General features: G+C 29.6%; 1 protein-coding gene across 3 annotated transcripts in view; it reads right to left on the bottom strand.

The window, feature by feature from the left end:
- The window catches only part of LOC123007063 (putative tyramine receptor 2), a 71,910-nt gene that overhangs the window by 55,721 nt on the left and 2,365 nt on the right, over positions 1-13,824 (bottom strand). For 2 of the 3 annotated variants that reach the window (XM_044402090.1, XM_044402092.1), the window contains exon 2: positions 9,867-9,978. The exons of the other annotated variant lie outside the window; for it this stretch is intronic. The gene's annotated coding sequence lies outside the window, so the exon portion shown is untranslated. The remainder of the gene's footprint in view (positions 1-9,866; positions 9,979-13,824) is intronic. 3 annotated transcript variants of the gene reach the window in all.

Genomic DNA, 13,824 nt, shown 5'->3' with positions numbered 1-13,824 from the left:
TAAGTTTCTTGGACGTAAAATTGACTGAAAATTAAGATTCCACAAATGAAAATATCCAATTTTTTTTAATTATTGTCCGATATTTCATTTCAAGCAAAATTCTAAAATTTTGAAAACTTATAATCAGTATCCTAAAACGTCCTGAAAATGATAAACATAATTTAAAATATACTACTGTAAAATGCTTCGGAAAGTTGATTGACGTTGGGACAACCTAAAAATTTCAGGTGTTTTAGAAGTTATCTAAGAATACTGAAAACCCTTCTTTTCTCTTTTTATTTCTTAAGAATGGTAAATAATTAACTTGCAAGATTTTTAAATTAGATTTTCTAGATGTAAACTTGTGAGAGAATTACGATTTTGTAAGACAAAATATTCTACGATATGTAGTTTTTAAGTTATCGTACAAGCAAAATCTGAAAAAAGTTGGAATCAAATTTAAAATTTGTTGATCTCGAAACACGTTTTAAACTATACTACTCTAAACTGCTCAAGGAAGTCGACTGGGGTTGAAACAACCTGAAAAATTCAAATTTTTTAGGAGTTACCGAAGGATATTGAAACCTGTGCTTTAGTTTTTTTCATTTCTGAAAAAAATGTAAAAAATTAAGCTTTTCAAATTATGTTTTCTAGATTAAAAATCGTATAAGAATTATGATTATGTAAAGTAAAATACTCAATAAAGTGCAGTCCAATATTTCATAAAATACCGAAAATTTTCAAAAAAGTTGTGATCCTTGTTTGGCAATTCAGGAATCTGAAACATTCTAAAAATGTATGTTTTTATGTAGATCTCAAATCTTTTGTTATTTTTTATCTAATTACAACCGTTTTTAAGTAATTAACAAAAATATTAACTGGTAGTTTGTAGAAGAAAAATTGCTCCAATCAACTCCGGATTTTCACCAATTTTGATAGAGAATAAACCTCAGATACCACCAATTTTTTCATTTTTATTGTAAAAGTAATAATTTTTGCAAAAAACTGTTTAACATTATAATAAAGGGCTAAAACTACCCACTAAAACTGACATTTTTTAAACGATATTTATGTAAAATGTTCCGGGAAGTCGATTGGTTTCAAAAAAGCCGGGAAATTCCGGATTAGACGTGAATTAAACTGTGTTTATTATAGGTCAACAAAATATACAAAGAAAACAAAGCGGTAGAAAATAATAATTATTAAAATAATAAAACGTGCCTAGTTCCCTCGTTTGTTTGCACACAATACCAACTAGCAACTTGTATGTTGTATTTCCTAGCAATTACGGAAACATTAAGTCAATAGAACACACACAAATGTGGCAATAAAAAGGCTGAAATGTTGACCCATTTGTGTAAGCCGTAACTGAAAAGGTCACGTTAGAAATCGACTGATTTATTCCACAAATCAAACATCGTTTTGGAATTTATTCAAGTATGAATGAAGCTTCACCACAACACATCTTCTCTCTAATTACCTGTCGCTTCATGGGCAATTTACAAACAATATAATGGGCTTGCATGTGTTCGTGTGCATTAATTTGATTGAAGACATGGTAAATACCAGTAATTGTACCAAACACTATGATATAACATATTTCAAAGGCAATTAACGCAACTTGTGTCAATAAAACAAGAATTTGTGGTGACTATCCTTGTTAGAAACGGATTTTTAGGCAAAATCAGGATAATAGAAACATTACTATGCCACAGTGTTGCAAATGGAACGGTGTTGTTAGCATAATTTCGATATTATTTCAAACCCTGCGTCTAAAGCAATTTATTCTAGTCAACAAAAAAATAGCAATAAAAGCGCCTCAATTTTTCAAATTACGAACCTTTATATTAAGTATAATTCTGGGTGGAAACCACAGAAGATTTAATTTTCGACGTTTTATCCCTAATTTGAGTGATGAAATTCTTTATAAGCGACGCAAAACGAGATCAAAAGAAATTATTTAATCAAGGGAGACCGACCCAAAATTGGGATTTTTACTCTTAAAAGGCATAAAAAATTGCACACCTCTTTGTTAGCAGCTGAAACTGTAATAATAATAATAATTTATGAATTTATGTGAATTCTCTGAAAACTACTTCAAATATTACTTAATCGTGAAATAATATTTTATACTGAAAGTTTGCAAAGCATTTTAGGAAATTGACAAGTGTTGAGAAAACCTGAAAATTTCAGATTGTTGAGAAATTATGAACACATTTTGAAAACCACTGCTTTGCTCTACTTTTTTACAAATTCTACAAAATTCAAGTTTCAAATGATTTGAATAGAATTGAAATAGTTAACACTAAAAAAATTAGATTTTCTAAATTTTTAAACTACTACTGTATTGAAGTCAAAAACGCCAAAATTTTAATTTCTAAGTATTGGATTTAAAATATTTTGAACTGTGCTTGTGTGGAATATTCAAGAAAGTTGATTAGCGTTGAAAAAACCTGAAAATTTCAAGTTGTTTAAAAGTTATTAACGCATACTCTTTTACAAGACATAAAAAAATTACACACCTCTTTGTTAGCAGCTGAAACTGTCATAATAATAATAATTTATTTAGATGTCTTACTGAACAAAGGCACGAGCCCTCCCTATAAATTTTGTGAAATAATATTTTCYACTGAAAGTTTGCAAAGTATTTTAGGAAATTGACTGGCGTTGAGAAAATCTGAAAATTTCAGATTGTTTAGAAATTATCAACACGTTTTGAAAACCACTGCTTTGCTCAACTTCCGTTATTTTTTTTTACAAATTCTTCAAAATTTAAGTTGCATGTTATTTTAGTTTTAGTTTAGTTTCTAGATGTAAAATTGTGTGAGAATTACAATTCTGTATGTTAAAATGTTCTACGACTAATATAGTTTTTGAATTATCGTCCGAATTACAAAATTCTGAAAATTTTCCAAAAACTTGTGACCGTGTTTGGCAATTAAAAGGTCTGAAACGTTCTGTGAAGAAGAACGTTTTATAAAAAAAAATGTTTTTGGAACTCAAATAAAAAATAATTAACAGAGTTAATAGCGTTTTCGAGACAAACGTAAAAAAAATTAGAATTTTTAAATTTTTAAACTACTACTGTATTGAAGTCAAAAACACCAAAATTATAAATTCTAGTCACTGGAATTAAAATATTTTGTACTGTGCTTATGTAAAATATTCAGGAAAGTCGATTGGCATTGAAAAAATCTGAAAATTTTCAAAAAACTTGTGACAGTGTTTGACAATTGAAATTCTTAAAACGTTCTTAAAAAAACGTTTTATAGAAAAATTGTTTTTGGAACTCTATTGTTCTAATATGAAGATAGTTAACAGAGTTAATAGCGTTTTCGAGAAAAACGTAAAAAAAATTAGATTTTCTAAATTTTGTATTGACGTCAAAAACGTCAAAATTTTAATTTTCAGTTATTGGTGTTAAAATATTTTATACTGTGCTTATGTAAAATATTCAAGGAAGTCGATTAGCGTTGAGAAAACCTGAAAATTTCAATTGTTTAAAAGTTATTAATGCACACTGAAAACCTTTGTTTTGCCCCACTTCTTCTTGCTCTTTACAAATCCTGAAAAATTAAAATTACAAACTTTTTAAATTAGGTTTTTTAGATGTATTAATTCAGCAAGTTAAAAACTGGTATATTTTATTTTTGACACATTCCTGAAATTTTAAAAAACTTGTGATTGTTGTTTGTTAAATTTGATAGTATGAGTTTTACTCAGAGCCTCTGATAATTATATGAAATATTTGCAAATTAAATAGTATGAAATTTAAAAAGGGCGAGCGGCAAAGCCGCGAGGTTCCCTATAAATTTTGACAAAATCTGATAGTGTGAGCGGCAAAGCCGCGAGCCTCCCCCTTCGCTATAAATTTTGACAAAATTTGACAAATTTGACCGGAATTGATTATCAGTTTTTAGTTAAATTGTTAATCAGTGCAGGAAAAACCACTGAATTTGCCTCTTCAGGCCGAAGATCTTGCAAGGCTAATTAATGAACAAGCTTTTATCTCACAAAGACATAGTCCAGACTTGTTTACCAGTGCTATAACATTTTAGGACTGCAAACAGAGTCCGAAGTTTATCAAAGCACTTTAATGAGGAATAAAACCAATTGGTTTTGGGCATGTTTTTTGCTCGTCTTGTGAAAAATCCGACTCATCCATCAGCTTGAAAATAGGCAGTGAAAACATGAGCTTTTTGTGTGTGAATAAAAGATTGGTTTTGTAAAATACAATAGCGGCGATTTTCCATTAGGAAATCGCATTGCGCATTGCAGGATTATTAGGTAATGTATGTTCCAACTCTTATTTAATATAAAATGCGTCAATTGACGGCGCCATTGAACCAGAAACGAGTCATATTGAAACCACTAAACATATTACACTGATTGCACTCTCTTCATTAAGGGCACGTCGATGTAGATTGTCGACGAGGATGCCCGAGGGAATAAACTAATTCTCCTGCATTCTATTAAGTAATTTGGGATTCCTTAGCGCAGAATGACTCGAAAAAAAAATGACTTGAAAAAAGCTCTCTAAAATACTTGGTATTTCTACCCGGGCAAAATCCTGAAATTTTTCAGTAAGACTTGGTATCATTATTTGGCGATTTACGTCCTAGAAATGTACAAAAATATAAATAATATTGTCTGAAAACACAAACCCGAGTCTGAAAAACATTATTAAATTAATTATAATTATAATTAGAAATATTTTGTTCTGTACTGTAAAAAGTAAAAAACCCTTTGCTTTGGTCCATTTTCTTTTTTGCTTGTGAAAAATTTATGTTGCAGCTTTTCGAATTGATTTTTTTGGTGTAAAATTATATTAAAAAAGTTAAAATATGCTGCGAGATGTGGTTTTCGAATTATCGGCTCATAATTAGTTTCAAAGCGCAATTCTGAAATCTTTACATAATTTCTGATTGGTGTTTGGCAATTCAAGAGTCTGAAACATCCTGAAAATGTAACATTTTGTGTAAAATTGTTTGGGAAACTTGGACACGAAAATGTATAACAGAGTTAATAGCGTTTTCAAAAAAAAATATCATTTATATTTTTTTAGTTTTTAAACTACAACTAGATTGAAACCAAAAACGACTAAAATTATCGCGTGGTGAAATAATATTTTATACTGAACATTTGTAAAATATTTTAGGAAATTGATTGACGTTGAAAAAACCTGAAAATTTCAAGTTGTTTAGAAATTATCAACACATCCTGAAAACCACTGCTTTGCTCTACTTTCGTTATTCCTTTTTTACAAATTCTACAAAATTTTGCTTTCAAGTTTTTTTTAATTAGGTTTTTTAGATGTAAAATTGTGTGAGAATTATGACTATGCATGTTAAAATGTTCTACGAGTAATAGTTTTTCAATTATGGTTCAAAATTTCATACCTTACAAAATCCTGAAAATTTTCAAAAACTTGTAATTGCGTTTGGCAATTAAAATCCAGAACCGTTCTATAAGAAGACCGTTTCATAGAGAAATTGGAACTCAAATATGAAGATAGTTAACAGAGTTAATAGCAAAAAACATAAAAAAAAAATTTAATTTTTAAACTACTATTGTATTGAAGTCAAAAACACCAATTTATAATTTCTAATTACTAGAATTAAGACGTTTTATACTGTTCTTATGTAAAATATTTCGGGAAGTCGATTGACATTGAGAAAACCTGAAAATTTCAGATGCTTTAAAAATCAATTAATTAATTGTTTGGAAACCACTGATTTGCTCTACATTCTTCATTTATTTTTTACAAATTCTACAAAATTTAAGTTTTAAGTTTTTTTAATTAGGTTTTCTAGAAGTAAAATTGTGTGAGAATTACGTTTCTGCATGTAAAAATGTTCTACGACTAATAGTTTTGGAGTTATCGTCCGAAATTTCATACCTTACAAACTTCTGAAAATTTTCAAAAAACTTGTGATGGTTTTTGGCAATTAAAAGATCTGAAACGTTTTGTGAAAAAAAAGTATTAAAACAGTTTTTGGAACCCAAATATGAAAATAGTTAACAAAGTTAATAGCGTTTTCGAAAAAAACGTAAAAAAATTTAAATTTTTTACTGTATTGAAGTCAAAAACGCCAAAATTTCAATTTCAACTTGAAATATTTGATACTGAACTTATGTAAAATATTCCGTAAAGTCGATTGGCGTTGAGAAAACCAGAAAATTTCAGATTGTTTAGAAATTATCAACACATCCTGAAAACCACTGCTTTGCTCTACATTCTTTATTTATTTTTTACAAATTCTACAAAATTTAACTTTTAAGTTCTTTTAATTAGGTTTTCGAGATGTAAAATTGTGTAAGAATTACGATTCTGCATGTAAAATATTCTACGACTTATAGTTTTTAAGTTATCGTCTGAAATTTCATACTTTACAAAATACTGAAAATTTTCAAAAAAACTTGTGATCGTGTTTGGCAATTAAAAAGTCTGAAACGTTCTGTAAAAAAGAACGTTTTATAAAAAAAAATATTTTTGGAACTCAAATATGAAAATAGTTAACATACTCGTAGTTAATAACGTTTTCGAGAAAAACGTAAAAAAATTAATTAGATTTTTAAAATTTTTAAATTACTACCTGCTGTATTAAAGTCAAAAACGCCAAAATTTTAATTTCTAGTTACTGTAATTGAAATATTTTGCACTATGCTTATGTAAAATATTCAGGAAAGTGAAAATTTCTGATTGTTTAAAAGTATTAACGCATACTGAAAACCCCACTTTCTCTTGCTCTTTACAAATCCTGAAAAATTAAGATTACAAGCTTTTTAAATTAGGTTTTCTAGACAGTAGGTTAAAAACTGGTATATTTTATTCTTCACACATACCTGAAATTTTAAAAAACTTGTTGTTTGTCAATTCAAGAACTTGAAGAATCCCAAAAATCAATATTTATTACTTGCAATTGTTCTAGAAACTCAATTCCCGCGAAGTTTTTTATTTAAACGCTACAGTTTTCGGGTAATTGACAAGAAAAGTGAAATCAGTCAAAAATTTGTAAAGTGTTGTTTCTTTAATGCGTCCTCGAGGGAAATTAAAATTTTCCATACTCAGAAAACTTTGCAAAAGCTTCTCGTAAATCAAAACGTCTCTTGTATAGTGACTGGACAAATAAGCACCGCAACAGCGACATATTTATGAGGGACACAGAACAGCGGCTTAAAGGCTGACAGCACCCTTTAAAAATGATTTACTAAAGTTTCGAATCTTATTTGCGGAAAAATCCACGTTTTTTTGTCTTATTAATGTGTCCCAAAGTTATTTCCCGTTAAATACAGTGACGACATTGAGAAAATTACCCCGACACGAGATTCATTTAATACGAACACGCAAAACGATGATAATCTCCGACAAATTGAATTGGGACAGGTAGAGATTACCAAGAAAAAAAGCAAGAAAATGAGCTTAAACGCCACAATAATTAAGCTCCAAAAACCAAAATCACATATTCTGGCTAACAGCGGAAATTCTTAATTAAGCCGTAACTTCCAAACAATTTATTGCTCGAGTAAATAATTGGAGGAAAGTTGTCTTATTTTTATTCCAATTGGAATAATATTTATTTCAATGTAAGCAAGCTTAAATTTAAAGTTTCAGCTTGTTTATCAACTCAGCCCGAAATAGAACGGTTTTGGGCAATGATAAGGGAACAAAGGTTGGATTCAAACCTGCATGATACTAAATTACCGGCTTTTCACATGAAAAATGATACTGGTTTTAATATTAACGAGAAAGGTAAATATAAGGCTTATTACACTGCATCAACGAGATTATGTAAAATTATTCCGCTCAACGTTATCAATTAATAACAATTATAAGGAGACACAACGCTTGTGCACAGGTTTAACATTTAACATTTTCAGCAATCAATTAGTCTGAAAACGACTGAAGCGAATTTTTCCTGCTTGAGTTCTGGCAAATATTTTGCGTAAAATTTTCGTTTCCACAGTTAATCGCAGCCGTTGAGGCGGAATATTGGATTTATTTCACTTGTGTGGGTTAATATTGGACACGCGTCGTCGAATTTTACTAAACATTTCAGAGACATTGTTTGAAAAAAGTCCCAACTCGAGTTCATAAATCATTTTTAATGGACTTGTTGTAAATTTCAGGGGTAATAAAATTTCGAGAAGGTTATTACACTTCGTTAATGCCCACTAGGTGTAACACAGTTGCAAAATTTTATTTTCAGCCAAATACTGATCGATAGGAATGTGTAAACCATCTTTCAGAGTCGGGAAGAGTTTGCTTTACTGCCAATCACGCCGACAAACCACCTGAATTAGCCACAATGTTTCACAAACTTGCCCAAAGCAATTATTTTCGTACCAATCGATTCGATATCTTTTCAGAGCTTTTAAAGCGCTGAAATACAACCAAAGCGCAATTTTTCACGCCTTCGACATTTCAAATAATTTCAGCTGTTTTACATTTTACAAATTAAAAATCTGCGGTGTGATAAAAATTGAAAAGCAGTAAATTTAAATAATTGCAGGGACTGCACATGTGCCACAAACATCCTGAAATGTGCGTCATTTTAATTAGCACTGGATTAAAAATATTGAAATTTTTTCAGTAGCAACTGAAAACACGGAAATTTCAGTTGTGTCAAAGTAATTAAATTTGATGGTAAATATTTTTGCGCCATGGATAAATATTGTAATGCGTGCACCTGCACAAAATCCGGGAATCAAATGAGTGTTTTTCTAATTGAAATTTTCATCAGTGCTGAAAACTGCACCAATTTCTATTAATTATTATAGTTATTCCGGTTGCGTTTCGCCCGGAAACTCCAGGGATATCAGCGATTCCGGAACATGGCCATCACACGGAGCCGAATTGTTCCTCGTCCTGATCGCCTGGAGTCCCGTTGGATAATTATCCTGATAAAAACTGAAAGTGTTGACTCAGAGAGCCGTTGACTTGAAAACGAAATTTTTCTAATTTCTATAATATAATTCCTTAAAGAATTTGAAAATTTCAGTAATTCTAAATAATTGACCTGAAAAGATTAAGGTTTTGTTGTGTGATGTCCGGTTTTTTTTGAGCTTAGAAACTTGGATGAAGCTTTAAATAATTAGCAGACTCTAATTAGACACTTCTTAGTTAATTTCTTCATCCAGAAATGCAGAATTTCTCGTCTATGAACTCCTTAAACATAATGAAGTTGATGTGATAAAGACTGAAAGTTCAGTTGCAGAGCTTTGAATTAAGTGTAGCGCTGAAATCGAATTAATTAAATATTTTTAGTTGTGTTCGTGCTTTTTAAATTGTGATGTAAAAAGTGTCATTAATTTGGTAAAAGTGTCTGCTTTTGAATTCTTCCAGTCCATTAAAAGGATTTTAGCTGGACGAAGGATAATCGCAAAAAATCATACACGAATTTAGCAAAGTCTTTGATAAGCTTTGTGCTTTTTCTTGTCGTGTTGTGTTACCTTTTTGTGGATTTTGACGTTGATAAATATGCGAGCTTGAGCCATTTGTATTTTTCCTTTTCCGTTTCAAATCAGATAAATCCTTGACATAAAGTCTTCAATTTCAATTTTGTGGAAATGGCGCGTTATGGAGATTATTAATCCCAATGTTTTCTCTCTGAATAAGAATAGCAAAAACAATGGGGGATAATATTTAAATGGAAAAATGTTTCACATGATGTCAACGAAAAGCATTAGATATTTGAACAGTAAATTGGCAAACGCGGATTTTATTATTGTTTCGTCTAAACAAAATTGAAACCAAACAAAATTTCAATCTCAAATTGCAATTAAATCACGTGATATTAAATTAATGCAGGTTTGTGAAGAATAAACCGGATTAACTTGCGCATTTTGCGTCAAAGGCTAATTTAAGAGAATGTAAAATGACTTACGTTATTTAGTTAGGTCGAATTTAATTTGTAGGTCTCGGAGGAAATTTCGTTGCATGCACTTTAGTGAAGTTCCATGGAAAACTACTCCTATTCATCCTCTCATAATTTTCTCCTGAAATAAAAATCATTTTGTTAGCTTCTCCAATAAATTTCCTCGGTTTAAAGCGTAATTTTTCTCAACTCCATTTACCTAATTGTTGTTTTTTAAGCCAGGAACTAATTCTTAGGCATCAACGCCGCAATAAAACTTTATCACTAGCATAAAACGCCTAATCCATTTTACATACTTGGAAGCTTTATTGGCAATCATAATAAAAGCTTGCTAAACACGAATTAGAACAAATCAATTTTTAGAAACACCATAAAGAGCTTTATTTCAAAGTTAAGCTTCGGTAGGATCAAATCTCATTACATCACATGACCCTTGTCACAATTCTCTCAGATTGGGTCAATTTCACATAAAGTGAACGACTCGGATTGAAAATATAACTCTCGTCGGTCGAATTTGAACAAATTTCAGTAGTTTAAAAGTTATCGCCTGCGACTTTATTTTTTCACAAGGTGGAAATGAAAAGTGCTTTCCGACAGACTACGACCCATATTTCCGGGTTATTGGACGCGAAAATCAACCAAAATTCTGACTAAAATCGTAAAAACCCAAAACTTCAAAACTGATTTAAAGTGATTTTTTATAATACGTAATACAAAATGCGTTAATTTGAAAAAAAAAATTATTGAGAAAGTAATCTGTGTTTTTCGTGTAAAAAATCATAACTCTCAAATACCTATTTTCAGCAATTTCATAAAAAATTAATGAAAACAGGAGCAAAAAACTGATTTAATTCGGAAAAAGAATTTGATTTTTTTATAATACGCAATACAAAATGCGTTAATTCGAAAAATTCTATTGAGAAAGTAATCTGTGTTTTTCATGTAAAATAATTATAAATCTCAAATACCTATTTTCAGTAATTCCATAAAAAATTAATGAAAAAAGTAGCAAAAAAACTGACTTAATTCGGAATAAAAAGTGATTTCTTTATAATACGTAATACAAAATGCGTTAATTCGAAAAATTCTATTAAAAAAGTAAGTGTTTTTTATGTAAAAAATTATAAATTTCAAATACCTATTTTCAGTAATTACTTAATGAAGAAAGTAGCAAAAACCTGACTTAATTCAGAAAAAGAAATAAGACAAAAAAAGAGAAGATTTGAGTAATTAAAGAAGAACAAAGATTGTTAGTAGAGAAAACTAAACCAAAAATAAGAAAGGAAAAACTTTAAAGTGTCAAGAAATGTTTAAAAAAAATAGAAAAAAAAGAAAATGCAAAAAAATTGGTTTGATTTTTATTCTTTATTTACTTTTCTATACAAGTTGTAGAAACGCAAAAAATAATTTTTTGAAAAATTTTGTATTTTGTACATACAGGGTGCGCCAGAAAAAAAATTCATGTAAAGTAGTATACAAAGAACAAGCAAAAAAATTTTAAAAAATTCTACCATTAAAAATTTCGAAGTTATAAGAGTTTAAATTTTGCACTTTGACTATTTATTTTTGTTGGAGAAATAATTTTTATAGTTTTTTTGCTAAATTGTATTTTTGTTTAATGTTATTTGTGGCTTTTATTGGCAAAACTTTTGTACTTTTACTAAATAATTATAAAAAAACATATACAAGATCAGTATACAAAAATGGAATTTTTTAAACATTTTTTCCCTGTTTCTGGTATCTTATCTTACTTGAATTTTTTCTTTGGAGTGCAAGTTCTGACACACGCTGTATATTGGATTAGAGCAAAGACACTGGTGAGGGGCGTGGTGGCGCAGCAAAGGTGCTGCTTTTCGCAGATAAGTTTGGGTCAAGTCAACAATTTTTTTCTAATTAAAATTCTAACAACTTGAATAATAATTAAATTAAAAGCTCAAATTCCAAACGTCAACTTTTCAATACCAAAAATAAAATGCTTTATGGTCGTAGTTAAAACATAGTATTCCACTCGTTTTTTAAACTTAATTTTATGAATAATAACGCGTTGAATAGTATACTATTTTAAATTAAACCTTTTATTACCTCCAGTTTCAGTGCGTAATAATAATTTTAATTTCCACGTAAAACTCTTCAGTTCTGTTAAAATTACAGTCGTTATGCGATACAAACTGAAGGAAAATGAAAACCAGTCACGTTCCTCTCAACTGAAAGAAAAGCAAGCAGTTGAGTGCATGTTTTTTCTAGGATAGTTTCATCGTTTCAGCATGTTGAGTCAGCTTTTAGTTCCTGAAAAATGGACAAAGCTTTGAGATTTGTGAGCATATTTTTTATTATTTGTGGTTATTTCAAATTTCAAAAACATATTTATTCGAGTCATTTATAAAAAATATTGAGAAATCGCCTGAAATAATACTGAAGGCAGAATACAATAGAACAGGTCAAGTTTTAGTTGTTTACCTCTTTGAAATCTCAAAGTCAAACTTAATTAATATTCGTAAAGTTATTTTATTTATCTCCCCCAAGCAATGTTTTATGAAATTTCTTAACTCTAGATTCCGTCTCTTTGTCATCCTTTCCCTCATCAACAATTTACAAGTCGTTTTCTAATTTTAACAGGACATAGAAATTTTACATGAAGTTGTAATTTACTAAAGTGCAGCGTCTTGCGTGTTTCTCTCATTTGTTTTACGTGCCAGGGGGTAAGAAAACATTTTAACGTGATGAAACCCACCTCATATCATATCCAGGACTTGTGTAAAATTTTCAGCGAGTTTTTCAGTTGACAATTTACTCGCGATCGTTACATTTATTTACCTGTGTTTAAACGTCATTGATCTCATAAACCCACGACCTGAAAATCTGTGCCAAAAATACATCATAAAAAAATTTCCTGCACAATTACTCTGTGGTTTGTCAGAACGCACGATCAAATTACTGCGGCTTTGAGTAATGGCCCTTAATTATGACCCAATATCGATCTGAGTATTTGTCGTCGAAAATTAATTCCTCGAATTTTTTACAATTTTAATCCTGAAAATTGGTGACAATAACGTTTTGTTGCAACATCTAAACAAAATTTACCAAATCGGAGAGTTTCTTGATGAAAACCCTTTTTAAATTTAAAGAAAATAACGTATTTCAGACCTATTTTTAAATGTTGTTAGTTTACTAATAAAAATAAAAGGCTTTAAAACTAAACTAATACTGAAAATCGAAATAAAAATTTTGTCATCATTGGTGACAACATTCTAATTCCATTTTGGTGTCTAGTACTACGAAATTATTTTCTCACTTGCGCAAGTACAAATATTTATTTTTGTTCTATTTCAGGCTTGAGACAGGTGATTCAGCAATTTTTTTTTGATTTTCAGGCTGATGAATGAAACGTATTTCAGATCTAATTTTGAAATTTTTTGTTTAGTCTTGTCAAAATAAGGCTTTAAATCTATCGAATTTTTTACAGTTTTAATACTGAAAATTGAAAAAAAAAATATTATCATTGGTGACAATATTCTAATTCCATTTTGATGTCTAGTACTCCGTCACTTGGAGTATTTATTTTTGTTCTATTTCAGGCTTGAGACAGGTGATTCAGCAATTTTTTTTCGTTTTTCAGGCTGATAAATTGTGAACCGAGAGTGTAAATTTGACTATGCTACATTTACGCTCTCATAAATTAGCAGCAGATGTTAAAAACCCAATTTTACTTACTGAAATCTGAAAAAATGTTTTTTAAGTTTTTTAATCTCACCGTATCGTGATGTTGATGTTTGCAAAAACCGTTAAATTTCTTCAAGTAGACGAAAACAACGTCTTTTGGTCAATTTGTTAATTTTGAAATTGTTTGTTTAGTTTTGTCAAATTTTTTTAAATGTTCTTAGTTTACTAATAAAAATAAAAGGCTTTAAATCTATCGAAACAGACAAAAATTAATCATCTCAAATTTAATTTTCATCAAATTTTGACT

This window comes from Tribolium madens, unplaced genomic scaffold (genome assembly GCF_015345945.1).
Source record: "Tribolium madens isolate multiple individuals breed KSU strain unplaced genomic scaffold, Tmad_KSU_1.1 Scaffold_3;HRSCAF=73;Tcas5.2_LG2, whole genome shotgun sequence".
Taxonomy (NCBI): Eukaryota; Metazoa; Arthropoda; class Insecta; order Coleoptera; family Tenebrionidae; genus Tribolium; species Tribolium madens.
Note: the sequence above shows the minus strand (reverse complement) of the source record. Positions and strands in the feature narration are given on the sequence as shown.